The sequence below is a fragment of the Pholcus phalangioides genome, unplaced genomic scaffold (genome assembly GCF_987345545.1).
Source record: "Pholcus phalangioides strain wild (caught in Gottingen) unplaced genomic scaffold, Ppha-v1.0 ptg000007l_1, whole genome shotgun sequence".
Taxonomy (NCBI): domain Eukaryota; kingdom Metazoa; phylum Arthropoda; class Arachnida; order Araneae; family Pholcidae; genus Pholcus; species Pholcus phalangioides.
In genome coordinates this window covers 54,230,789-54,258,380 of record NW_028301600.1, presented here as the reverse complement: position 1 = coordinate 54,258,380, position 27,592 = coordinate 54,230,789, and the positions used below count along the sequence as shown (strand labels likewise).

Below are 27,592 nucleotides of genomic sequence, written 5' to 3'. Positions count from 1 at the left end.
AAAAAATTCAGAAAAGAAATCGGTATATGTTTTTTTTGCTATTTATTTGCCATGTATATTAAGATATATACGAGACCATAGTGGGTAAAAAAATCATTATCATGATGGGCACGATTGTGCAAAATCAATGAAGTTTCAGTTTTCAGTTATTTTTCCTTTAGTTATTTTATATCTTTTGTGATCGGGATGTAAAAGAAAAGAAAAATCTTTCTTTTGGACGAGATAGAACGAGTGTAAATTTCTAGCGCTTTCCGCCAGGCGAAGCGACGTCGCTACCATCGCAACGCAAACATACATGTCAGAAAGGAATATAAGCAACTGCACAAGAGCTCACATTCCACCTAGAAAACATCATATGAGATCACGGACGACAAACGAAAACTTTACACTAAGGTAATATTGCGAGGGATAGTTGGCCGCGTGGCAACCACTGCTCCCGCATCCCAGCTGTTGAGTGTTTCTGCCGCTCGTTCAGATTCGCAGTTCACTTTCTGTTTGCTCATCGGTCAGGAAGTGTTTTACACCATTCTCCAAGTAAACGGCATTCTAGATCATCGCAGTGATTTTCATCACTTTCGCATCAATCGAAAAAGTTTAAATTTTCAATCGATAAGTATCATACTCGTGCTATTAAGACAAGAAACTTGTTTATTCGCTTACGCTTCTCAGAAAAGTTCGTGAGAATTTCAAAGTTTCCGTAATTAAGATAATAAAATTTTGAGAGTGTATTGAAGAAATAGACTTTTCTCGTATAGATCGAGTATTAATATGATCTCAGATTTGTGAACTTTTTCAAAGTATTTGCTGTTGTTGAGATTGAATGTGAGGTAATAATTGAACTAAGCCCTTCATTTTTTTTCAGTAAAACTATACGTGAGTGTTGTGACTGTTCCAAGATTTGTAAATATATGTAAGAAATTCATTCCGCTGCTTCTATAGCTTCTGCCTACAGCTTCTTTGATAACATAAGCCTGGTAAGTTGAAAGTTATAAACAGATGGTATCTATGTGCTGTCTAGAATTTATAGCAAATGAAGTTGAATCATTAGTACCATTTTCAAACTAGCTGTCATTTTTTTAATTTTTTTTCCTCATATGGTATGCTCCAAAAAAAAAAAATGATTCAATGCAATTAACCGAATCGATGATATATTTTTTTAATTGTGGTTGAGTAATGGTCTTCCTCTTAGCGTAATATAAATACTCGAATTAAAATAAATACGCGACTTTTTTTATTCATCGATCAAGACCCTTCTATATGTAATTCTTGGAAGTTTAAATACAAAATACAATGTCATCAGCTGTATATAGAATAGAAAAACACCATTTTAAAATCTTAATAATCTTTTCTAAAAGTATTGAAACATAATTCTGCAACATAAGAGGCTTAATCCATTACTTACCATTGTCCCGTTTTTGGTAAGCTTGTTTTTATTTTTAACTAGCTGTTACCAGCGGCTTCACTCGCGTTGATTTCGTAATCTGAATATTCCACCTTAGACCCTTTTCAGAGAGGTTAAATTGTGAAGAAATCCCTTCTTAGGGTGTGTGTGTGTGTGTTGTGTGTGAGTCTTTACATTTTAAAATAAACCTACTGACCGAATTTCATACTTTTAGCTTCAGCGTTTTTTCATATAAACTTTGAACCCCCTTATGGGGTTTAATTTTGAAAAATCATTCTCAGCGAGTTTTTACATCATGAAGTAAAGCTATTGACTAACCAAATTTCATATTTATAACTTCTGCGGTTCCGGCTCGGCGATGATGAATCAGTCAGTCAGGACATGTTCTTTTATGTCTATAGATTAGAGTGGAATTTTTAGGTTTGATTGCTGTACTTAAATTTTGAACTGACGTTACAAATTCAATAAAAATATTTGAAAATTTTAATAAATAATAATAAATTAATTAATGAAAAATAATTTAAATTAATTAAAGTTTATTCTCCCAAATAGTTTTTCTTCCGTATTTCACCCATGTTATCATATTTATGTAATTATTTTTGAGAAAGTGAGATAATATATAAATTTTTGGCATATGATAGGTTAAGTGATGAATTGAACTATTTAGATTTTAAATGTATTATAAAACGTCAAAAAATTAAATATGTATTGAACTATACGATATTAACGATGAAGTAGAGGGTTCACTTTTTATGTTTTATATTCAAGGTTGTGATACGTATTGTATTTTACCATGCATTTGATTAGTTAACAAATAGAGGCCTATTAACTATGAAAATCGGCTAGCACCGATATATTGAACATACTTCGACGAGCTCAATCGTTTTTGTAGAATAATTTATCGTTATATTGACTCTAGAACTCTATGAATTTTCATAGATTTGATAAGTTATTGTTAGGAATCATTCCTAAATAGCAAATGAATAGATTGGCTGCGATGTGTGACACAGTGTTTTTTTTTATTTCTTGTTAAAGGAAGAAAATTGAAATAATACAGCTCAGTTCGAATTCTGAGTTATGGTTGTCATTCGCTTCATAATACTGGAACGCGAACCTAAATCCAAGTGGATTGAACATTAAATTTTATAAAAGACATATGTTAAAAGTCGCTGACTTTGGACTGAAAGCATGAAAGCTTTTTCAAGCAAAAGAGAAGCTCGGTAGGATAATCAAATGAAAAAAAGTTAACAGTTAAAACATCTCCGATCGCTACACAAATAACAAAATACCAAAAGATTTAATAGATCTTTTACATTGTATCTGTATTTGCGGAAAACAAGTTGTCGCGAAGTTTAAGTTAAACTTACTTCAAATATCTGGTTAGTTGTATGGGGGATAACGGTGAAAAAATACGGCTAAAAAAATAAGCTAATTTCTTTCTTATCACATTCAAATAAAAAAAGGAAAATGAATAAAAGGGGGAATACTTGATTTCCAGGAAGTTTCAAATAAAGAACTTGAAGAGTAATTGAACTAGATTACTCAGAGGCGATAAAAAAGAACAGGATACAAAAAGAAATACTTTACGGAGAATAGCGTTAAAAGTATAAGAGCCTTTCTCCAGGGGCAGGAAAAAAAGTCATTTGGAGCGAAAAGAAATTTAGATGAAGACTTTAAACGTAAGTCTACGTCTAAGTGATATAGCAAGAGGAAGGAAATTATTCTTAACCGTATTATTTATCCTTAACGCTTAACTAATAGACAGATTCTTGTAACTGAAATTCAACAGGATTCAATTGAAAAATGCCTATGAAATGTTCTAAAAACGAATAAAGTTAATCGTCATTGGAGGAAAAACAATAATATACTTTTAACTCCTAATTTTTTTCTTGCTTATTCAATTCAGATAAAATAATAAAAAAAAGTGGGAACATAATTAAAAGTCGTATTTTGTCTTAAAACTACAAAACAAACCGAGTTGAAACAAGCATCTAAATAAAGTTACTATTAGATTGAGTTACAGTAAATCTCACTAAAATTTGTATTCATCCTGAGTTATGATTTGAGTTTTATGAAACAAAGCGCAAATGCCAGTCATACTGCGAATATTTTATCGCGCAGTTAATCTCCATTATTTTCCTTACTCACGTTCAATTTATCCGTAAAAATAGAATTCTATTCATTAAAATGTTATGATGTGAAAGAAGTAGAAAGAGTGTTTTTTCTCTATAATATTAGAATGACTGGGAATCTGGCAAGTAACTGCAAAATAAAAACTACCATTGTGTGTGAGATTGTTTTTTTTTTTGCAAAGATATTATCGTTGTTTACTTAAGATGGTATTTACACATTTTGAGAAAGTATTTCATCTCCAATTATATATAAAAACAACCGTTAATTACATGGAATGATTTTTATAAATCCTACCGCATAGCCTGTATACTAGTATTATAACTAATAGATTCAAATCTTTTACAGTAAAACTTCAGATTACGAGTGTTTGGCAAGACGAGTGAAAAATTTGAAAATTTTAACAGATTGCCACTCAATAAACTAGAGGTTTCTATATTTTTAATGGAAGACTAAATTAATATATATATATTCAATAATTTTGCGCCTTTGTTTGACTGAGGCCCCACTCCGGTTCATGTGGATGCATTCGTTAACGTCACTGAGTACATGTGGTGTGGCATAATCAGCACTAGCCCATGGAAGACTTTCTCGCCTTCTTTATTGTGTGTTAATGAAAGCGAGGATTTTAAAATTATGCCCAGCTCCACGTGCTTTCAATACAAAATATCAAATAAGCTCAAATAAAATAACATAAAATAAATTAATCTGCACTTTATCTTTTGGAAGAATCATGGCTTGCATGAGAGTTGTGGAACGAATTATTTGAGTTTCATTTGTTTCATGGGGAAGTTTGATTCGATATACGAATGTTTTTTTTTTTTTTTTTTTTGGATTACGAGCACGTTTTTACAGAACGAATTATGCTCGTAAATCGAAGTACCGCTGTACTTCATTTTTTCGATCCATACTAAATCTATTTACTACTACACTGAATTAACCGCATTCACTACTCCGATGAGGTTTAAGCATTAGAGAAACTTGAACTACACTTCAAGATACATAACTGAAAGCTGCTTCAACATTCTTGCATCTTAATGATCAACAGACTCATCCACGATGATAGAGAATAATTTCATGGCTCATTTGGTATCTTGAAACTATAATTTGTCACTGACTATCACACATGATAAGAGAACCACTTGATTCGATAATTTATACGCCATAAGAGGTGATACCTTGAAATAGAAAGGTTTTACTTTAATAACAATTTAAAGAAGATCCAAATCAGAACATGAAACGTAGTTGAAATGTATATTATAATATAATTACTAACTTAATTCTATCGATTTGATGAGATGTAGATTTAAAATATCGGAACACCACACGTGAATGAAACTGAACTTCGTTTAGCGCTATAAAAACGGGAAAATATGGTATATATTTAACAATGATTGAAAATTTTAGAGGAACTTGTATAAAATGATAGTATTTAACAAAAATAATGATTAATGGATTGGACCTTGACAGGGAACAGATAATCGCGAGAACTACAATATAAACGTTAAATATGTATTTGATAAACTGTGTTTTCAGCGTAAAATATTTCCACTAACGAGTGTAAAATGAAATTTGAAAGTTTTAATGAAGCTAATCAAGTTGATTGATTAGCATAATATGCAACAGAAAATAAAGCTAAATACTTTCGACAAGTTTTGTCTCCCTGTTCCTGAATTTCCTCTGTTGAAAGATGATAGCAAAATGAGATAGGATAGCATTTTGAAAAATTCGAGCAAACAGTTAAGAGCATTAAAACGTTTGAAAATCTATGGAGTGTAAACTACACTATCTATTTCCTGTTTTATTTTTTTAATATGTGCTCTTTGTAGGCAACAATTAATTTTTAAATGGTTGAACATTTTTCACGACAGTTGTTATTAAATAAAATCATTTGCTATGTTGAAACCAACACGACTATACCTTGTTCAAACATCTTTTCTCGCTTCAGAGAAGTTGTATATTTTTGTTGCAAAGTTAAATGATTAGTAATAAAAGTATAGTGGAAAACGATAATCGTTATTGAGATAAATAATAACAGTAGTACAATTACAATCATAGTGAATGACATACCCAATATAGAAGGTAATTCAAAATTCTTGAAACAAACTTTAAGGGAATGTATGAAATCCACCTGAACAATCATTTTACATCATGGAATGTGAGTTCGAATATGAAAGGTTGAGATGTGCAAACACTGTAATAACACATACTGGTGATACATTAACGACACTAATTTTAGTCACGAGGTTTCCTAAACGTTTCAATGGGAATAGCGTACAAAATGCGCAGGAGATGAACCCACAAAAACGAGTCCAGAGGTGCAAAAACAAGTGCATTGTCATGTAATAAGGTCATCGTATCGAATCCATTAAAACAGAAATGTAGCGTATTTAAATAATTTCTCATTAAACGGCAAAAATAAACCTATTCATCATGCTAGAACCACGTGGACTCTCGGATGGTTGATAGAAAATATTTCAGTACATTCGTCGGAAAAGAAATATGGTGTCTGCATCTGGTGGAGTGCTATTGTACACACTCCAAGAGCGTCAACTGCAAGCATTCTTTTTTTTACTATATATACAGACTGCATATAGGTAACAGGATGTATAACATTTTACTGGCGAACCGTTGATCCTAGAGGCACACTTACAATTAAAAAAAGCATCCAAATAACCTGTGGTACTCAGATATGTCATTCACGTTGCAAGGGGTTGTATAGTTATTAAAATAAAAAAACATTAACTTTTTATATCGTGTGCCAAAAAAACCCAATTACAAAGCAACAACAACAATTACAAAGCAGCAAAACAGCAAGTTTTCTCAACACAAGCAAAAACAGCATTGACATTAAATACGAGTAAACTGTTTTACCAAAAAACCCAGGGAAGTTGGGGGAAAAACAGCATTTAACACGATTTTCCAAATTTTCCTCAGTTTTGCGAATTCGAATATCTCAGTGATTTTTTGAATTAGAATCGTGGAATGTTTTAAGTTGGCATGAAGAGACAGGGTAACAACTTTCTAATTGGATTTTTGAGCATACGGGGACGGTATAAAAAGTTAATTTCTTTTTATTTTAATAATTATACAACTCCTTGCAACATGAATGACATACCCGAGTACTACACGCTGTTCTGTTTGGATACTTTTTCTAATTGGAAGTAGCCCTAGAATCAACGGTTCTCCGTAAAGAGCCACATGCCCTGTTCCCTATACACTCCCTGTATACAGTATAATCCCACATATTGACAGATTAATTATCTCTCCTCCATTTTGTACATACAAAATATCACTTGGAATCTATGGGTATAATATAAAGGATGCGTCAGCACCAGGTTTACAAACTTCTAGGAAGGGTAGAGTGAACCCAGACGACTCGGAATCACATGTAATGCAGGATCGGAAATGAGTTAGTTGACGTTATACGGGAGCTGTGGTTCCGGGCAGTTTGGCCTGCTCGATCGCGCGCGCGCCGGATCTGTCATGTCTTGATTACTTCTTTCCGAGTACCCAGACTGGAGGCATATCAGAACATTGGTGCATGGCACCCCTGTTGATAGCTCTGAGGAACTTGTTGTCAGTATTGCAGGGAAGTCCTAGATATGCCCGGAATCTCCCAGAATGCTCGAAATTCAATGTGCCTGAGATGTGAGACCTGCATTACAGCTCGCGGATGGCAATTTGAACACCTTTGACTTCTAGGATTTTTTTGATGAACATTTATTATTAAAACGCGTGTTGACTTACGTGGCGTCCTTTCACTTCTGGTATTTACTGTGTATCCTACCACATCGGGAAAGCATTGCCAAACATGCATTTCTATGTGATTCTGAGTCGTCTAAGCGTACCCTACCCCTCCTAGACGTTTGTAAACTTGGTGCTGAGACATCCTGTATTTATAAAACACTTTTTTCTTATATTTGAAAACCGTTATTTTTTTTAAAATTTCTAAAAAAAAGTATTAATCTTCTTGCAACAGAAATTTAAGTTTCAAAACTTGATTATCTTAGTCCATGTTTTCTTCTCTCTCTGGCATTTCGCATTTCGTTTAAGAACAAATTTTCCTATACGTTGCCAAAAAAAAGTTACCACTGACAAAAGGTATCACGTAGGCTTGTAATGTGAATCGTTTTAAGCCTATAAAAAACACTCCGAGCTGGATGAAGTATTTCTGAAATTCAGGATTTTATATTTGAAGGCATCACATGTTTCACTTTTATATGTATATATATGTCTGCTATTTCTTTTGACGTATATGAAAAAAACATTTCAATGGGATTTAAAAGTGAGTAGTTCGATCCCTATTTACTATTTCAAGGTGTTTTTACCTCCGTACTTTCAACCTTAATCATCTTCTGACACGAATTCAAAATTGAAAGATTATTTTGGCTGAAAGAGATCGTTTGCGAGAAAGCCACCTATTTCTTTTGGTTTTGAAATAAGTAGGATTTGAAATATATTGAAAAAGAATAAATCCAGAGTGTGTATAAGATCTATTTTGATGCCTCGATCCGTATTTAATACGCAATCAGAACGTGTGAAGGCACTTTTCTTTGAAAATAAATATCAATCAAAAATCTGGTACCTCAAAAAATGATGGTACCTATGGATCTGATCATGCCAGTGAATTTTAGCCAAAAAAATGAAACATTCCTTCTAAAACAATTTTGATTTCATATTTATTCAACTCAGTTTATTAATGCACGGATTATATATATATATATATATATGTATATATATATATATACATATATATCCACCTATGCACATCTTGTTTAATATCCTTTTTCAGAATCGATTATATCTACACATAAACCTGGATACTACGTATACGTTAAAATAATATAATCGACATATATATATATATATATATATATATATATATATATATATATATATATATATATATATATATATATATATATATATATATAAAATATAAATATAATAAATAAATATATATATATTGTTAAAGTAGTTCCATTTTAAAATGTGAAAAAATTAATTATGTGAACTGGAAGGAGAAAGCAAAAATATGAACATTGAAAATTTGAAAAAGAAATTAATCGAAGAATTTCACTGCAACTTTGCTATTTCTTCAACTTGACAAAAACATTTGTTTTGCTTTTTTTATTTTGATTTTTGAATTCAATGTACTGCAGCATAACATCGGGGGATCGAACATCTATTTAGTCTATGAAGGTCAAGAAATGCTCTCAGAAACATTCTGTGTTAAGCCAATCAAAGGGTGTCCCGCCCCCCGATGAGAGTCTTAGACATTGGCTATGACTTTTTTCAATTTTGAATTCCTATTTGTTATTATTAATTTTAAACAACTATTTTAACACTATTAATTTTTAAATTCTTCGATTCATTTCTTTTTGAAATTTTCAATGTTCATATTTTTTGCTCTCTCCTTCTAGTTCACATAATTATGGTATTGGTGAGTTTCGACAAAAACTAAATTTTCATAATGTCATTTATATATATATATATAATAAAAATGATTTGTTTCAACAATCTATATATTTCAATTATCACTATGTCCGTGGCAGCTAAATGTAATAGAAATTTTAATACAAAGTGTTTATTGTAGCAGAAATTCCCAACTCGTTTCCAAAACTTTAATGGGTTTAGTCCTTTTGCCTATAAAAAAACTTTCATAGTCACACGAAAGTGATTATAACGTGAGTAGTTATGCGATTGAAATTTGTTATAATGTCCGATTTCAAAATTTTGATTATCTCCATAATATTTCCAGTATAGAGAAACGGAGAGTGTCATCATGATGAGCGATGAAGCTATCTGTGAACTGTTTTAAAGTTCTGTCCTTGTGACATTAACATTGGCCAGGATCCGGTCGTGGAGTTGCGTGTAATACGATAAAATTAAGGCAAAAAATGCAAGAAATATCCGTAGAATGTGAGCCAAACTTGTATCACTAGCAACAGTATCCAGACAACTAGAAACCATTGACAAGATCTAAAAACTGCGCACCTGATTTCCATATGAAATCACAGAAAAATAGACTGGAAACGCGTACAAATCGGAAACACTGCGTGAAATAGCCATGTCGCTCCAGTTTATTTGTCTTACTACCCACGTTTTTTGCATACGTTGACGTCATAACCCAACATTTAAATATTCGAATACCTTCAGTTCTTATGCATATTACTCTAAAAGTTGAATGTAACAGTTTAATCACCTTTAGCCTTTGATTTTCAGCCCTTTGTGATGAACCCTTTGCGGTCCAGATGTTCGTACTTGATATCACCGGACTAACGATTGGAGTTTTTCCGGCATGACCGTGCCCTCTCGGGCACTGAGCTTACATTGCTAATGTGACAGAGCCTGGTCGGCCTCAGTTTGTTCAGTTCAGTTCAGTTCAGCTTAATTCTTTTAAGAAGCCAAATTAACAGGAACCTTCCCGTGATTGTGAGGGGTTGCTGTAACAATGAAGTACCAGTTTTTCTTGATATCGATTCCACCTCGACATATGACCATAAAAAGTTAACATTTGTATATGAATGTAGTTTGAATATGGATGTCATTGTAGTAATTCAAAAACAATCTGGATTTGTCGATAAATTTTATTTTATAGAATGGTGCATATTGTGCTATTTTGAGAAACATAGCGTGTTACTGATGTTTATCTGTTTCTTGCCTCAATATAAAGTACTTCATGATTCTAATTTTTTCGTGTAACTTTTGTGTTATTCTAAATATAGATTCATTTCTCTGCTCTTACCCCAATCAATCCATCAGGTTTTTTTACACCGTCAATTTACTGTATACTATTGAGAAAAAGTAGAAAAGAACTTGATGGTTAATGCAATTCTTGCTCAGAAAATTCTTTATAAATTAAAAACGCATGCTAATAGTGTTAAGTGAGTTGGCTAGTATATGCCGGAAATTCAATTTCGCTATTGAAGCTTGAGAATACAAATTACGTTTCAGTATAAAAGAAAAGTACGTGTCCCACTTCGGAAAGACATCATGCATGATGTTTTACAAGAAAAATATATGAAAAAGAGTAATGGATTCCTCTCTGAAGTATACTTCCATATTCCAAGTCATGCAGTTAATTTATTGTTATTCCTAATTTCCAGTTTGCATGTTAGGCTGAGATGGTATACAGGTTGTAGTTTTGGATCGATTTTGCCTTTCTTTTACGCTAACAAACATTGGAAGTACGATATATCTAATCACGCGAAGTCGAAGCATGAAGAGTACAAAGCACGATTCCTAGTGAAAAATTCAAATTATATAGTCAACATTCTTTTTTTGGGAAATCATATTTGTTATTTCTAAATTATGTGATTTTATTTTTTAAATAATTCAAATTTGAAAATTTTACAAATGTGAACAATGAACGAATGGCTTAAAATGCGAGATCGTAAAAAGTTATAAGATCGTATTAACATTTTACCAGTTAGATTTTTAACGTCACAGAAAAATGTATATTAATGATGGGAAGTTAATGTGGCTTTTTTTTGGTTTTGAATCTCTAACCACATGATTTGATGGCAACGTTAGTCTCAAGGTACTTGTAGATAACATTAGAAAAATATAAACATTTTCAATTAAAATATTGAATAAGATTTAATCTATTATTATGTAAGTATTTTTCAAAAGTAAAATGTGATCATCCCATTTTTTTTGTTTCTTGTATGATTCGTGCTTACGCTTTGCTTATAACTTTCCACGTTCCTTCCAAAAATAAGCATTACTCGACTGATAAAAACGTACGTGATGTTATTGTTAAATCTCCAAAAAGCTCTGTCTCCTAAGAAAGCCATTACATTTACTTATTCCCACTGTGCAAATCGCTTACAATTTATATTCTCCAGAATGTATTCTCAATTACAAGCAAGCACGATATTTCTAGACATATATATATATATAGTTGAAATTAATTTATAGCTGAAAATATACTTCTCTCCACGATGAAAACTTAAGTGTCTAACGGAGGATGAATTGATGGTTGAAGTATCATTTTTTATTTCTTATAGGAGCGTTTCTACGGCAACGTTTCAGCAAACATCGGATTTCATGCCCCATTATACTAAAGCAATAAAACGCAATGAGCCTTCACGATGAATTAGGTTTACAATGCTTAGGGCAAAAGAGATTGTGTTGACGTTTACCTCATTCATTCAGAGAAGACGTTGCACTAATAATGACACTTCTATGCGTAAAGATATCGATCAGCTATTATATCTTATCACAAAACTAGTGAATTTTGATGTTTTAAAAGAAATACCTGTATTTCTAGAGCAAGAACTCCATACAACCACGTCCAAAATTAAAGTCCGAAATGAACATTTACTGTAACAAAGGCACTGATTCACAAAGTTACACAACATTAGTATCAGGCAAGTAAATGCCATTTAGAAATAATACGTATGTAGATACTCACAGTAGACTATTTTCCCTCTTCACAACTCTGAAGAGTAGAGAAGAGTTGGTCACACGCACACAAAATTCAGAATGAAATTCCTTGCTACTGCACCTCACAGTACAGTCATGGTGTACGGTAAATGTGATAAATCCAGTATAATTTTGTATATAATCACCGGTTAGTACAATCACCGACAGTTTTGGGGATTTCGACAGATGTGGGGGGTTAAAGTTAGAGTTGTGTAGCTCATTTAACGGTGATTATGTATGATCCCCAGCTCCCGTTGGGGAATTACTTAAATTTTCCGGACATTTTACATAAACTTCAGTCTACGATGATGAATTCTATTGGTAATGTTAGTTATATTTGCATATGTTAATAAATAGGAAGACATTCAAAATCAACAAGACTGATAAAAAAAAATTATGTTTCTATCTTCTTCGCACTTATTTTAAATTAATTTAATTTTCGTGATGCGTGAGCACGCATCACGTATGGCAAAACTGATGATTTGTTAAATTAAAATGACCAGAAAAATATGATTTCTTCCATATGTATCGAACTTACCATCTTCATTTGGGACTTATGCGTGAACGCCGCGCGAGAAAGGGGTAAAAGCATTGACATTTATCAAACTTACTGAGACGATTGGTGATTATGCATGATTATATTTTTATCACATTCAGTGTGATAATGGCACGATCAAAATATAACATTCCTCGTCGTTGCCAGTCTTGTATATCCTTACGTAGTCCTCAAGTGCCAGATAAATCTTTTTAGGCTCTTTATGCTGGCCTTTTTTTCGTTGTTTTGCTATACAGTATTTCATAAGTTGGCTTTATCGTAGTAACTAATATCCTGTTTGTACAACAACTTTTATTTATGTGTGCCTGTCTGAACTGTTGGCATTATTGTGAGTATTTACGTACGTTATGTTAGTTGACACTTTTTTTCAGTCGATACTTCCTCTTTTTGGCCAAAATTAGCTTTGTTCTTCAATTTTGACATGGGTGTAGTTTCTTCTCCGTATTGATAATACTTCCACTTACAGTTTCTTCACACAATAAATCAGCTTTGGCTTGAGTTAGGTGTGTCTGTATCCATGTACGGTTCCGTTCAGCGCACATGAGCTCCAAGGAAAGAGGTTCGTTGTCTTTGTAGCGTAGGGGTCTCTAGGAAGCTCACCCGGCATAATACAATAAACAATTTAGACGCTAAATACTGATATTGATTAGTCATTTACTCTATAACATATTTAAAGAAAGCTGGCATATCAGTTTATTTGCACTGCTAGAAAAAACTGATTTTTGTTTTTGTGATGGTCTAAGTAGATAATCTAGTATGCGCAGTCCTTTGCATGTCTGATAAACTAAAAATATGTATACGCCGTGTGAACATGTTCCTTTCCATCAATGTTATTCCTTGTACGATCTTCGTTTAATGTCAGCAAATATATTTACGGAAAGAAAAGGCTGCATTCTTCAATCTTGTACGGAGCATGCCTCTTTTCGTTACGCAAGCTGTTTTTCTACTGTCCTCATATATCACTACACATATGAGGTTGAATCGTTCTGATAGGTCGCCTGATATCGTTGTTGCTGGTCTCTTGAGACACTTTGTGATAGAATAAAGTCTGATGTATTTGACCATTATATGATCCCATAATGTAGTGGCCTTAATAATATCGCATGATAAAATTTCAACTTACATTTCAAACTACCACAAATTAGTTTTAATTTAATCAGGTGATATAATAATATCACTCGGCGTTCCGCAATGTGATTGAAGAATGTGTGCCCCCTTCCCTCACTAATCTCTCATGAAGAAGACGGTGATCTCATTTACCATAAAACCAGAAATTTAGAGTATGGTAGATTGTTCATAAATACATATTCACGGCAAACAACTGGAGTTCTCTACGGAACTTCTTCGGTACAATATACAGTCGGCCCCGCTTAATCAAATAACGGATACTCCGCTTAAACAGATAAAATCCTCTGACACCAAAATTTTTTCCATTGAGGGAATATGTGTTAAAGTTCCGCGCTTAATATCATAATTTAAACTCTAATTTTCCCCAATTAATCGAATATCACGCTTCACACAACAGCTTTTAATACACATCAACCACTACACGCATAATGTTTTTATTGAATGAAACATTTGGAATATACGTACATTAATTATTTTATTTTTGTTCTGTGTTGAGCCAATAGATGGCGCTAATGAGAAGTAAAAATCTTAGGTATTGTGATCATTGTAATTAAATATAATTTTCATTTAATTTTTTATGTCTAATTTATTCGAAAAGCTTCATTAATATTGATCCGTCATCAGTTTTCGATATACAGGGTGCTCAAAAAGTCCGTAAAAACTTTAAAAATTAATAAAAACCGGAAAAATAACCCAAATAAAAAATGGTTTGCAGGATTAGCATCGCTAAAGGTCACGGGAATTCTTTTAAAACAGGAAAAAAATAACTAAAAGAACAGCCGATAGGTGGGGCTGGTACGAGCGACTTCGGTGGAATATGCAAATGAAACAGTTATAAGAACTTGCGTTCCTAATCCAAAATCAGTTGACCGTTGTAAACTGTGTATATGGACCAGCTGCACTTTGCCGTTGCTGGATTTGTGACTCGCCTGCAATGTGTTATCCCCAGTGGTGGTGGTCATGTGGAATACAAACGGCTGTAATAAAAAATTTGGAGGAATTTTGTTCTCGTTATTTGTGTACCTTTTCTTCGACTTATGTACGTCAGCGCCACTTGTCGGTCGTTTTTTTATGTTTTTTTCCGTCTTAAAAAAATTCCCGTAACCTAGCGATGCTAATCCTGCAAACTGTTTTTTATTTCGGTTGTTTTTCCGGTTTTTATGAATTTTTAAAGTTTTTACGGACTTTTTGTCCACCCTGTACAAACTATACTAACGTTGTAAAATGGCAATTAAATTTTTCCCCGCATAATCGGGTATTGTGTGCTGGAAGCGTTGATATCCGATTAAGTGGTGTTTATAATACAATTTAATCAGGCGCGTCTCTGATCTAATATCCGTATAGATGCTAAAAGAAGCCTAGTTTCTCATGCAAATCAAATTAGCCCGAGAAAATGTGAAATTTCCTATTTACGACCTGCCTGACTCTTGTGAATTAATATAACCGTTACAATATTCCTTTTCTAATGGGAAAAATAATGCTATTCAGAATATCCAATTTCATATTTCTAAAGAGCACTTTGATTATTATCAAAAGTTGGAATAGAATCGTGCGATTAATGCATAAATTTCCTCCCCAAAATTCATTTTCGAATACCATAATTTAAATTTAAATTGAATATTTTGGAATAAAGATAATGAAATATGCATTTGATAGTCATTTAATATTTAAAAAAAGAGAGCTATACCTATCTTAAGACTTATAAGTCGAGCCTGTTATAATTTTGAGCTGAATTAAGAAAAGCTGCAAATTAACACCGGTAATTTATTTTCTTGAGTCAACGACGACTTTTTAGAGAGTAAAAGAAGTAATATATGTAAAAAGTAAGTAATTTTGATGAAGGATTTTTAAGAGAAGTGATAGACAATCAACATCTGGTGAAGGAAAATAATAATCCCATTAAAATTCATCGTATGGAAAAAAATGGCATTAACATTAGACGAACTGTATATATACCCTGTATACCCTGCTCTTTTTTCACTTTTTATTTGTCAGCTGGTAAAATTATGTATCAATGATATAATAAATGATAACATAATATACAACCCAATAATAATAACCAACTGGGTTTTTTTTCTTGTAGACAGTTTCTGAGTTATATATGCTGCTGCCAAAGCCTAAAGTGCGGCTGATTCGCGAATTGACTGAGAGCTTGCCAAAGTCAGATTTTTACAAATGATTCAGCCTTTGGCCGGAAAATTCGCGACTTGGCCGATGATCCCTGGCCAAAGTTAGATGCGTTGCTTTAAGACGGTGCGGTATATAGATGCCAAATACCCATTTTTTTCATTGCCATCGTGTGATACATGGCTATACATAGTTGCTGCACTGGATTAGTTCCATATGACGAGAAAAAAGAAGAAAAATCTGAGATTAAAAAAAACGAAGAAAATAATAATACAGACATAAGTTTTTCTGTCAGATTTTGAAAAAAAAATACCGCATCGTGACTGCGGTTTGATGGGACAAAAAAAAAATCACGAAAAAAGCGGCTGTAAATGCGGAAAACCCGTTTTACCCGCATTTAACGCTGTTTTTTTTCTCAAAATTTTCTCCATATTTCGAATTCAAATATCTCAGTGAATATTGCACTAAGAAACGTGGAACTGTGTGTTTATACGACTCCTTGAAACCTTTGAGGTTTTAAGTAACCGCACGTCATTTGAAAACTTTTTGTTATTGAAAGTATGTTTTGAAAGTCGACGGTTACAGCGATATCAGCTGTGCAAACAATTTGGGAGAGCCTGTATAACTATTATATTAAATCATGATTTTTTTTTTTTGCTTGTTTGTGTAATATTTTCCATGTATTTTGTGGCACGTAAATGACGAGTATAATGAATAAATTATGCCTATTTTGCATTCGAAAAAAAAACAAGCACTGTAATGACATTTGTGTGATTGATAATATTATATAAAACATTTCACCACAATTTTAAAGAATACAAAACTTGTTTTCACTTCAACATTGGCGCCAAGATCAATCATGTATGTCACTTTTCAATGATAGCTGGAACCTTCAACAACAGCAAAAAAAAAAAATTCATTCCGTATCATAGAATAGTTTTAAGAAAATAAAATCTTCGAGAAATGCATGTACATTTACAACTATTTTTGTTACATGACAATAAAAATATAATAATAAAGGCTATCCAATTTTCAAATATTTATACAAATATTAAATTATTATACTTTGACACCAGAAAATTAGCATCGAAATCGTTTCCTTAGAATTTATTATTTCATGATAAGCGTGAGAGAGAAAAAATTGTTATCAATAATTCAATATTATAGTTGCAAGATTGAATTACGGCGAAAGATAACATTTGCTGAAAAAACTTTTTTTTCTTTCACATGAATGTGTGCAAAAATATCTGTATTGTGAGCTATTTTTACTCTTCTCTTGAAAGCAGTAGGTGGAATAGTCCAAAACAAGACGCTTCCATTCCTTCATTTGGTAAATAGTATCCCACACAAAAGGAAACGAATGAAGAATGAAGTTTGGTTTTACTTCCCATATAAGCATGGTGTATATTTCAGCGAATACCATAATATTCGCGTGACTCAACTCGATGAAAAATGATTGACAATAGAAGAATATGTGCCTACTACATCTACCAAACTCGGATATTTACGTTACCTAAAAACTAATCAGAGATCTTAAATGTGTTGCAGGTGGATGTAACCATCCTGTATACAGAGACGTAGATGTGTGTAGAACTGAATTTATTTGATTGTTATTTTTAAATGATGAATATTACTAGGAGTTTCTTGTTCTTGAAAAAAATGAGCTCAACTTGAAACTTACAAAAAATTATAATCGGTTCTTTGATGTTACTACCTCTCTAGTTTGACCCTTTATCTACTGACTAACCATAAAGGGTACCAGGTTAGATCATTTGTTATGTGTACTAACTAATTGTTCGAAAAAAATTCATTTTTTTCGTCTTTAATTAGAACTAAAATCACCTACTTAAATAATTTACATGACAAATAATTATCATTTTATATTTCAATTTTCATTAGCATTTTCTTCTTTTACTTTTCATAATGAACTAGATAAAAGGGTTAAAAGAATATATTTCCATATCTTCTTTTTTTCTACTTATGATCCGTAATTTGTACATATTTTGAGGCAATGCAGTTAGTTTTTCTGGACATGTAAATACAGTTTTTTTCCCAAGTTGATAAAAATCGATTATTTTTTTATATTTTAAAATGCTTTCATTTCCATAACATTAAATCATTAAAAAAATCCTTTTGTTTTCAACATTCTACTTAGATTGTTAGAACAGGAAATTATTCAAATCATGCAATTCAAAAAACAAATCGATTTTCCGATCATGTGCTTTAACAGAGTAAAAACTGATTCTTCAATGCAATCATTTTCAACCAAATTGAGATAGGTAATGACATGATTGGGATTTAAAATATTTAGATTTAGAACGTCGAGATTTAGATTTATCAGAGACGCTGAAGGCGTATAATTGCGTACTTTCCTACTCCTACGTTCAAGCTGCGTGGGGCTAATTAAACGGCTAAAACTTCTGGCTTATTTCTCTTTTCGGAGCTTTAAGATCGTCCGTCAGTATTCTATACAATGTTGATTAATCTACTTGTGATATACCGAAGACTACTGTTTAAAGAGGATTAAAACAATAAAATTGATGTCACTTTGAAAGTTGACGAAAGGGTTTTCATCGTCTTTCATTGGTAATCTCGTAAATCCTATCATCCATTTGAATTTAACTCTAGAGTATAAACTAAATCTCTCTCTCTCTCTCGTGCCTCTCTATCTCACTTAGTTTCTGAGTTCTTCAATTTGATTTAATTCGCGTTGTCAAAGTGAAAAGCACACTTTTATTCTTTTAACGATATTCTGTTAAGTAAGATTAACATTTAAAATATTATTCGTAAACCCACCGGTCTGGTGTATATTTGAATATACATGGCTAAAAAACTCATTATTCCAATTTTTTTTTTTTTTTTTGGTATTTTAGAAAGTACATCTTTTAGCGTGACTTCAGTACAGAATACGGCTATACAAGAACTATATCTTTTTATCTAGTAAGATTTAATTCCATGTCGGTGTCATTTTTGGAGAGTTGCTGAGATTTTAAGTGTTCGCAGATTTATAAAATCGCACCAAATTGAGAGGGCAATTGGAAATAATATTCAAGGTTTAATATATTCAAAGTACTCAACATTGATCAGCAGAATTTCATCAGTTTACAAATAACTGTAAAAAAAGGAAAATCATGTTTTTTACCCTTAATTGGCCATTGTAACTAATTTTTAAAAAGTTACGACTCTATAGTTAATTGAATTGCTGTCATGTATTTTTTCCAATTAAAAATATGCTAATTGCATCCATTTACATCTGTATTTGCAAAAACAAACTCAATGCATTTTCACGTGGATGAATCATAGAGAATTAAATTCTTGTTTCGGATAAGGGTTCTTCAAATTATTTAATGCAAATGCACACCGGGTCGGGTCTTCTTTGCTCACCGCTGGATGCAGATGTCTACTTTTGTCGTTTAGCATTACGTAATCTTGAGTTTTAGGCAATCCAAAAGTTATAGTGTTTGATTCAAAATTATCCAGCGTGACAAATTTAATTTTCAAATTGTTTGTCTCACTTATGGAAAATTCTATGTCTATTCTGTATAACGGATGATTTCATGTACACGTCTGTCAAACGACGGGGGCGATCAATCTAAAAATATTCAACATCAATTATAGTCAACTCTCAAATTTCTTCTTATAAAATCTTAAAAATTAAACGCCTGTTTTAATTTTTTATATTAGCAATTTTAAAATATTTTATGTTTTTTTATCATATAACGTTATTAAAAATCTGTATCCCAGCAACAGAAAAGCTCTATGCCCCTTCTCCTTAATCCCATATAAAATTCTGGAACTGGTATTAGGAATAGTTGTAGAACGGTTTTTGAGTTTTTTATTACCATTATTGATGGATCAATAAATTCCCATCAATGCATTTCTTATTGCACCAATAACTCTGAAGTGGAAGCGGCATAAGCTCGTAGCTCTGTCCTGACGATCATAATGACGTATAAATAATAAAAATAACATTTTGGTTTTTTTTAAAGTGAATTTCTTAATCTCTTTCAAGACACACAATCTCGCAATTTATTACACTCTGAGGGTTAACTCAAAAGGCTACAGATTTATGAATGTTCAAATATTTAAATTGTTCCGGCTTTTTGAGAAGGCTACGTATTAAAATATATATATATGAGCATGTTTGTTGAAATTTCAGAACAAATCTGTCATATGCATCCAAAACTATTTTTTAAGACAATTCTACTTTCCCGATAATCGATCGATAGCTGTTTCAAAATAGAATGAATTCTTAATGTAAGCGAAATATTTGTAGAGAACAAAACAGGAATATTTCTATACATTTTTTAAACATTTATTTGTGCTTTTTTGTGTGGAAAATGATGAAAAATTTTCGAGTGGAACAACAAAATTCCTTCCTGTTCGTGTAGGAAGCAACACATTGTTGAGATTTCGTTTCATTTTTTTTTATTTTTGGCCGCCTTCTTGCTCAGTCTTGAAAAGTATCATACCGCGTTTACGAACTTTTGAAAAGTGCAGTGAAATATTTATGATCTGAAGCAATATCAAACATACAGGGCGTCTAAATTAGTGAAATACATAATTGTGTGTTTAGCCTTGAAATTATGTATAGTTTTTTTTTTTTTGTTTTAGCTGCAGTAGATAAATAATTTTATTTCAGATATGAATGATTTTGCTGTAAGAAATATCAAAACTAGAATAGTCCCCTCAAGTGGAACTACTTTCAACAACTTCAAACGCATGAAACTCGACAAACTCATTTTCAATATCACGATTTTATACCGTAAGATGCATTTATACACTAAACTTGTAATTAAAAGTATAATAATCCCACCTACGTAAAATAATAAGCGCCCACCACACTGACGAACAAATGAGAGAGTAGCGATGCTTGTGATGGGCAGAACACAAGCAAAGATTGTTTAACGAGCGAATTCACTAACTTCACTTGATAAACTTCAAAATTTTTCTCTAAATTAAAGTCGAGAAAGTTTTCATTTCATATATCAATCTTACGTAACTGAATTTTAATTACTTTTTGGGAGCAAAGTAAGAAAGACGGAATTTCTTAGAATTTCTAATACTTTGTTACGGATAAAACCCAATGTGTGTTGCCAAACTAATCTTTTGCTAAAACTGGACTAAAGTGATGAAAATAGGCACACCAAAATATTTATCAATATTCAAACCGAATATATAACTCATAACTACTTGTTCACATTACTTCATAATATCTCAAAATTTATGATTACATATTTGTATACAATAATTTGAAATACAAGTTTTTATGTCAGCTATCCGTGGTGACTTGAACAATTTCAATGTTGAAAAGAAATCACATACGTATAATTTAAAATTAAATGAACAACAAAGAAAAATTTGAAGGTTATGCAAAAACTTAATGGAGTGCTTCCTTCAAATAATTTGCTTGTTCTCTTCGAGCAAAAACTCAATCATTTGACGATTCTTTGAAATTCTCTTTGTAACAGCACTTATTCTATTCTTTGCAGTTCCATGTACTGGTAAAAGTATTAAAACCCTCTTTGTTATAGTTTTTCCTCTCTTTGCAGCGATCGAATTTTCTCATGTTCAGCTCGAGTTGTTTGTTTAGTTTTCATTTAGTTCTCATTTTCTCGAGCATTGCGCTAATTGAAAACGGGAAACTTTCAGAATTTTGATCGCTTTTGTCTGTTTTAGAATTTCTTTTGTTCTCTTCAACGTTTGATTCTCTGAAAGCTAGTATGGCAATCTGATAAAAGAAAGTTAGAGCTGATAGAAAAATGTAAAGCTTCAAGTGGACTCATTAGGAAAGTCAAAGCAAAGGGCAGTTTGCAACGGAGAAAAATAGAATAATTATTTAAAAGTACTTATAAACAATGAAAACAACTGTTGAATCTGGGAATTTCAATTCCGTCTTCTGGGTATTTTTTAGGAAGGGCTTTATATTTCAGCAAAAGATATTGAAACTCATGGGGAATTTTTTTTTCCTATCTGCGACTTCCGAGATTTGTTTGAGATCATTATATATAGGTACTCAGAACAGTAAGAAAAATTTCCTTCCATATATAATTTTTCACATCCTTACCAGAAATATACAGCAGAAATGAAACCTGACAAGCCCATGATAAAAATACGTAAATACAAAACATCTAAAAAATATATGTAAATATAAAATATGTAAATCAAAGCTGTACCGCGTTTCTCTCAATTATTCGGTACTATGGGTACTGAGAAAGAAGTTCTGCATCGAACGTTCGAAAGCTTCTACCACCAAGTTTGAATTGTGGTACTGCATCCGCCAAACATGTAAAAAATTCTCAATGGTTAAATATTTTTAAGCGACATGAAAAATTTATACTCTTCAAAATTTGCAAATAAGACTTAATAAGACTTCTTAAAAATCTTCATGTAAATCGTGTTGAAAATTCATTTGTGAGCATGAAACGATTGCTAAATATTTTTATATAAATAAATCTATGATAAATTATATTAAAAAAATATTCTAAAATGACAAGGCATTTTGATTATCAACAAATTGAATTTAACATCATTTTATTTAGTAGAAAAATAAAACAAATGTAATCAAATCCGACGTGGAACATAACTCAAATCCGGAAATATTGGTCATATCTCAGTTTTATGGTTGTCAGAGATTTTTATAACAGTGAGTTGTACAATATCTTAATTCCTAAAAATGTAAGGGGACTAAGACTAGATTTTACTTAGACAATTACGAACTGGGCACATAAAGGTGAGTTGTTGTTGTTGTGTATGTTTGTGAGATAATTTTTCCTCACTTTTATACATGTTCGAGTCAAAGCTATCTTTTGTGAAGAAATATTGATTTTTTTGGACCTTTTGGGTGAGCACCGTAAAGAAGTTGCTTCATTCTATGTTTATTCGATAGATAATGCGTACGCATTCAAGTGAATAGCTTTCACGCGTTTTTTAATCATTTACGAATATTTTGTGAAGTATCTTAATCATGAAAAGAGTAATACGAATTAAAAATAAATAATTGTTGACTATTTAAAAATAATTCTTTTTTCAATAGCCAATAATTATTTATTTCTAATTCGTACTATTTATACCCTTTTCATCAAATTTTGTTATTATTGAATATACTGTGGTTTCTTTCTATAATTTTTATTGACATCTTGGTTTTCTATAACTTTTCCTTTTTCCACAGTTGAATATAAGATTTATCTAAAACATTGTAAACAGTAATTTAAGTCGCTCTGAAATATAGATGAAAAATAAACGTATTTCGTTAATCTTATATAGATAAAACTTCAATTTATTTAAGTGAACTATTCACGTGATTAAAAGTTACCGATTTTGAACAACGGTACGTTTTATGGAAAGTCTCTGATCATTTTTTTATTCTTTTTTTTAAATTTACATTATAAATTACGAGAGACAAGTTGGATTTACTTCATCAAAAGAAATAAAAAGAAACAACATAATAGATAACGCTGTGAATAATCGGTACGTTGAGAAAAAAAAAATACATGATAAAATGGTCTTGCAACAAGAATGAATGGTACTAATAGCAACATACGAGAACACTATAAAAGTACATAATAAAGGATCCTTATATGGAGGAAAGGATAAATAATTACATCGTCTGCATAGAAAAAAAACCAGCAAAAATGCATATTTGCTGTTACTTTTCCAGAAAGGTAAAATGTCAAAGGTTTAGAAACGCTTGCATAAAATATAAAATGATGGAATCAAGATCAAGTGAATGGTCTCTCGAGTCTTTTCCAGTAGCTCTATGTAACCAGCCATATGTGTCGACTCCAAACTGGTGACGTATGTTCTATTATAAGAAAGAAAGTGCCAGAAGCTGACACGAAGACCACACTGTTTCATCTCTTGTAACAGTTTCTTACCTAGATACCTTGTTTGCATTCTCAAACAGCCCGATGTAGACAAGTTCCGGTCTGCCTGTATATATCTTGCCGTGGAAGGTATCATACAATTAAAAATCGAGTAAGAACATTCATTATTGTTAACACCAATATGAATAAAAAAAACTTTTATTTCTGTACACAGATGGATGATGATTACGTTCATTCCATTCCATGATATAATGTGTGAGTTGCAAATCGAGGAGGAGGACTAAAGGACTTCAATGACATTGAAAACTTTTAAGCGTATAAAATAGCAAGGCATGGGATAAAGACAAAGTGAAATTCTTTTGTGAGCATCGGGAACGTAGAGCCTGGAACAATTTCATTAGTTGTATTAGTTGCTTTTAATTGAGGAACTTTTACTTACTCAACAAGAAATAGAATAAATCGATGATTGTGTAATAAAATAGTATGTATTGTTTTTGTATCGAAGGATCCAAATTTCATACAAGAAGAACAAAAAAAAAAAACTGCATACTTTTTTTTCACAAATTTTCAGTTTATTGGATTAAACAAAAAATATTAAAAAATGACGTATACTATTATAAATAAGAAATTAAAAGTTATATTTTTATTTTGCAACATAATTTCATTAGCATAAGAAAGATTTTGTTCGAATTAATATGATGAGTGCATCTTGCCACTGTGGACTGCTATATAAACGTAGATATTTAACGGTAGACTGATGCTTCACTTATTTTTAGTAAATTGAGATATGCAAAGTAAAATACAAAACTATTGTGAATCTTAAAAAAGGTATGCTGTTTATAGTCTTTCGTATTGAATGTGCGATGCATTTTAAAGGTGAGTTGAATGGCATAATACAGGCATCTTTCGCTATACGTTATTTGGATACTTTTTCTAACTGGAAGTATGTCTCTAAGATCAACGGTTCACCCTGTTACCAATGCGCCAACCAGGGCCGTCATTTCGTCATTTCAACTTTTTCCGGGGGGGGGGGGGCAAAGAGCATGTACTAAAGGTACGCATATATATAGTATATATGTATATATACATATACCATTTGTAGTGTATTTGCAAACCCCTGCCCCCCTAAATGACGGGTCTGCAATGCGCCCTGTATATAAACTAAAGTTTTTATTCCAAAAGGTTAAAGAGAATAATTTCTATGAGAATAGACGAATAGTGTTTTTTTTATTTTTTTTTTCACATAGCATTTACTGCTTTGTAACTGAAAATCAATTGTTTTATTGTCGGTTTGCGTATTTTACAGATTAATCTTATTTAAATTCTTATAATGAAGAAATAGAGAAAATGGTGATATAGCAAAACTGTCAATACAGAGTGTGACACCGATTCTCATTGAGAAATATCTTAAAAATATTTCATAAAATCTGATTTCTATGAAAATTTGGCAAATAACATTCATGGCGCGAAGAAGGGTTAACAAATAATTTATATCACATAAGATAATGTAACAAATTTACTTTTTTTAACTCTTTTTCTTGCAGATTGTTGAAACGAAAATTATAACACCCTGCCTTTCTTAGTTTGTCATCAAGTATTTGCGATCCCTCCACTTCCGTCAGAGGGACCAAAAAATTACAGGTGAGTGTACAAATTGTAAATACAAATCAGCTGTTGTGAGCTGGGAAAAAATGCAGACCCGAGTTTTATAGAAAAAAAATCAATGCTTATTTATAAATGTACAACAAAATATTTTTTTTCGCGGTAAGTAAAATATCAAGTCAGGCCAAATTTCGGGCCGAAAAATACCATCTCTTAATACAAAGTATCAAGTTTTTTGTATGTAAAATAATATATCAAGTAAGTGCTAAAATCTGTTCGCTCATTTATGTGTGTAATAACATGAAGCTTTGGTTGAAGGTTAGAAGAAAATCAACAACTACAGAGGTGAGACATGGTAAGTTTTGATTTGTAAGAACTGCGTGAATTTTGTACAGACATTGATCGGGCAACTAAAGGTCAAGAAGTAAAGTGATTATATGTATTCATTCACCAATAATAAAATCCTAAAGAATTGAAAGGGTTGCTGGTCATATTTTTGTAAAAGAAATTCCAATTTTTTTCTACTCTTACATACACGCCATCTAGAAATTTTTAGAAAATTACTTTTAAATATAATTAATTTTTAAAAATTTCTATTGCAACCTGTCAGAAAAAGTGTGCGTGGGAGTCTTGAGCGATAGATGTGAAACTTCTAGGTTGTTAAATGTTAAGTCCAACAAATATCTTCTAAGCTAGTTTGTTTGTACTAGCTGAAATGAGGCGTTTAATGTCCTTCGATCTCTCACGAACTTTCGAAAATGTTACGAAATGAAACAAGTTTGCGCTTGTGTTAACTGTATAATTTTATTCCCTAATTTTTTCTATAATTTTTCATCAATTTTTATTTATAATAAATGCCGAATTATCCCTTCCAATATAAGTTACTTCTTAAATTTATTCCCATTTTCATTAATGCTTGATTTTGACATCACTCATCTATACCAAATTAACTCTGATCTAGAGGTGTCGGAAGTGCATATGCACTCGTGAGTGCTCGGCCCTACCTTTAAATATGGGATTTAGAATTCTGAATGCTAAGCTCAGAACGGTTTTACAAAATACAGAGCATCTCCCGCTCTCACACCACTGTTGGGATCCCTGAGTCTATATCGCCCAGGGACCTGAATCAATCAGAAGGCCACAAAATTATAAGTTTTCTTATGTAATTATGTCTTTTATAAATACTGAATTTTCATCGATTCAGAAACTATTTGTCTCATTAATTGTTTAATTTTTGTTGAATGCATTATTTTTGATTCCGTATTTTCTGCTATCATTTTTCAATTTATAATAAATGCCGAATTATCACTTTCAATAAATTCTGGAGTTACTTCTTAAATTTCCATTTTCATTAATTTGTTGTTTATATATTTTTCACCATTCCTGTAAACGTGAATCTCACGTGGGAACAGATGCTTATATAACTCGGGCTCGGAATTTTATGGTGCTTCATATTTTTTATAACAAGTCATATTTTGGAAATTTTCGAGCTATTGGTCTTATTTTAAGCATTTTTGACCGATCGGTCATATTTTAGGAAATTTCAAGTAATAGATTCTTTTTTTGGTCATTCATCACGTAAATTTTACTCCTACTGTAAATTCTCTTCAGAGATATTCTATGTACTTATAATGGATCTTGTGCGTGTATTTTTTTTTTTTTTCTTTTTGGGAAAAACTTTTGCATTCATAGTAGCCACTTCTTTGTTCTCGGTTGATCACTTTGCTTTTTCTGAATGGCACGCCAAGCACTTGCGAAAGACGTTATTCATTCGGGCACTCGAAATCTTCGTGTTCAATGCATTTTCATCTTTCCTAAACACAGGGATTTTTGCCAGGAGGGGGGTAGACATTTTTTGCCCCCACTCCCCGTCACTATAAAGCTCAAAAGATCTGTAACAATGTTTTTTGCATTATGTTTTGAAGTAAAAATCATTTTCCCAATTTTCTTCCCTAAACTTGCCACTCAAATTTTGTAGTTCCTCCCCTTTGTCCCTTTCCTCTAATTCTTGCTCTGCCTAAAATGAAGTGTTCCTGGACTTTGGGCAGGATATTTTCAGCACCGATGGTAGCCACTCTGCTGTGACGTGGTGACGCATCGTGAGGGATACGCATCACGAGGACTTGGGTTTGAATACCACCAGTGGCAAAGTAGTGTTTGGTTGAAGTTGAAAATGAGAGTCAACTTTCCTGTTAAAAAATCTTACCGCAGATCCTACAACCATGGCTGCAACCAGAAACAAAAATTCACAATGTCACTCGGGACAAGTAGGTACCTATTTTGGTCCCCTTTCCTCGTAATTTTGAACCAACAAAAGGCAAACTTGGGATGATCTTTCTGGTCTAGCACACACGGCACCCCAGATTGCGCCCCTGACTTTTACCACAC

At 32.1% G+C, this 27,592-nt stretch overlaps 1 protein-coding gene across 1 annotated transcript in view; it reads left to right on the top strand.

The window, feature by feature from the left end:
- Nucleotides 1-370: 370 nt before the first annotated feature.
- LOC149085498 (neuropeptide F receptor-like) overlaps nucleotides 371-27,592 on the top strand; it is a 42,013-nt gene continuing 14,791 nt past the window's right edge. The window contains exons 1-2 of the mRNA XM_089233528.1: nucleotides 371-974; nucleotides 25,147-25,243. The gene's annotated coding sequence lies outside the window, so the exon portion shown is untranslated. The remainder of the gene's footprint in view (nucleotides 975-25,146; nucleotides 25,244-27,592) is intronic.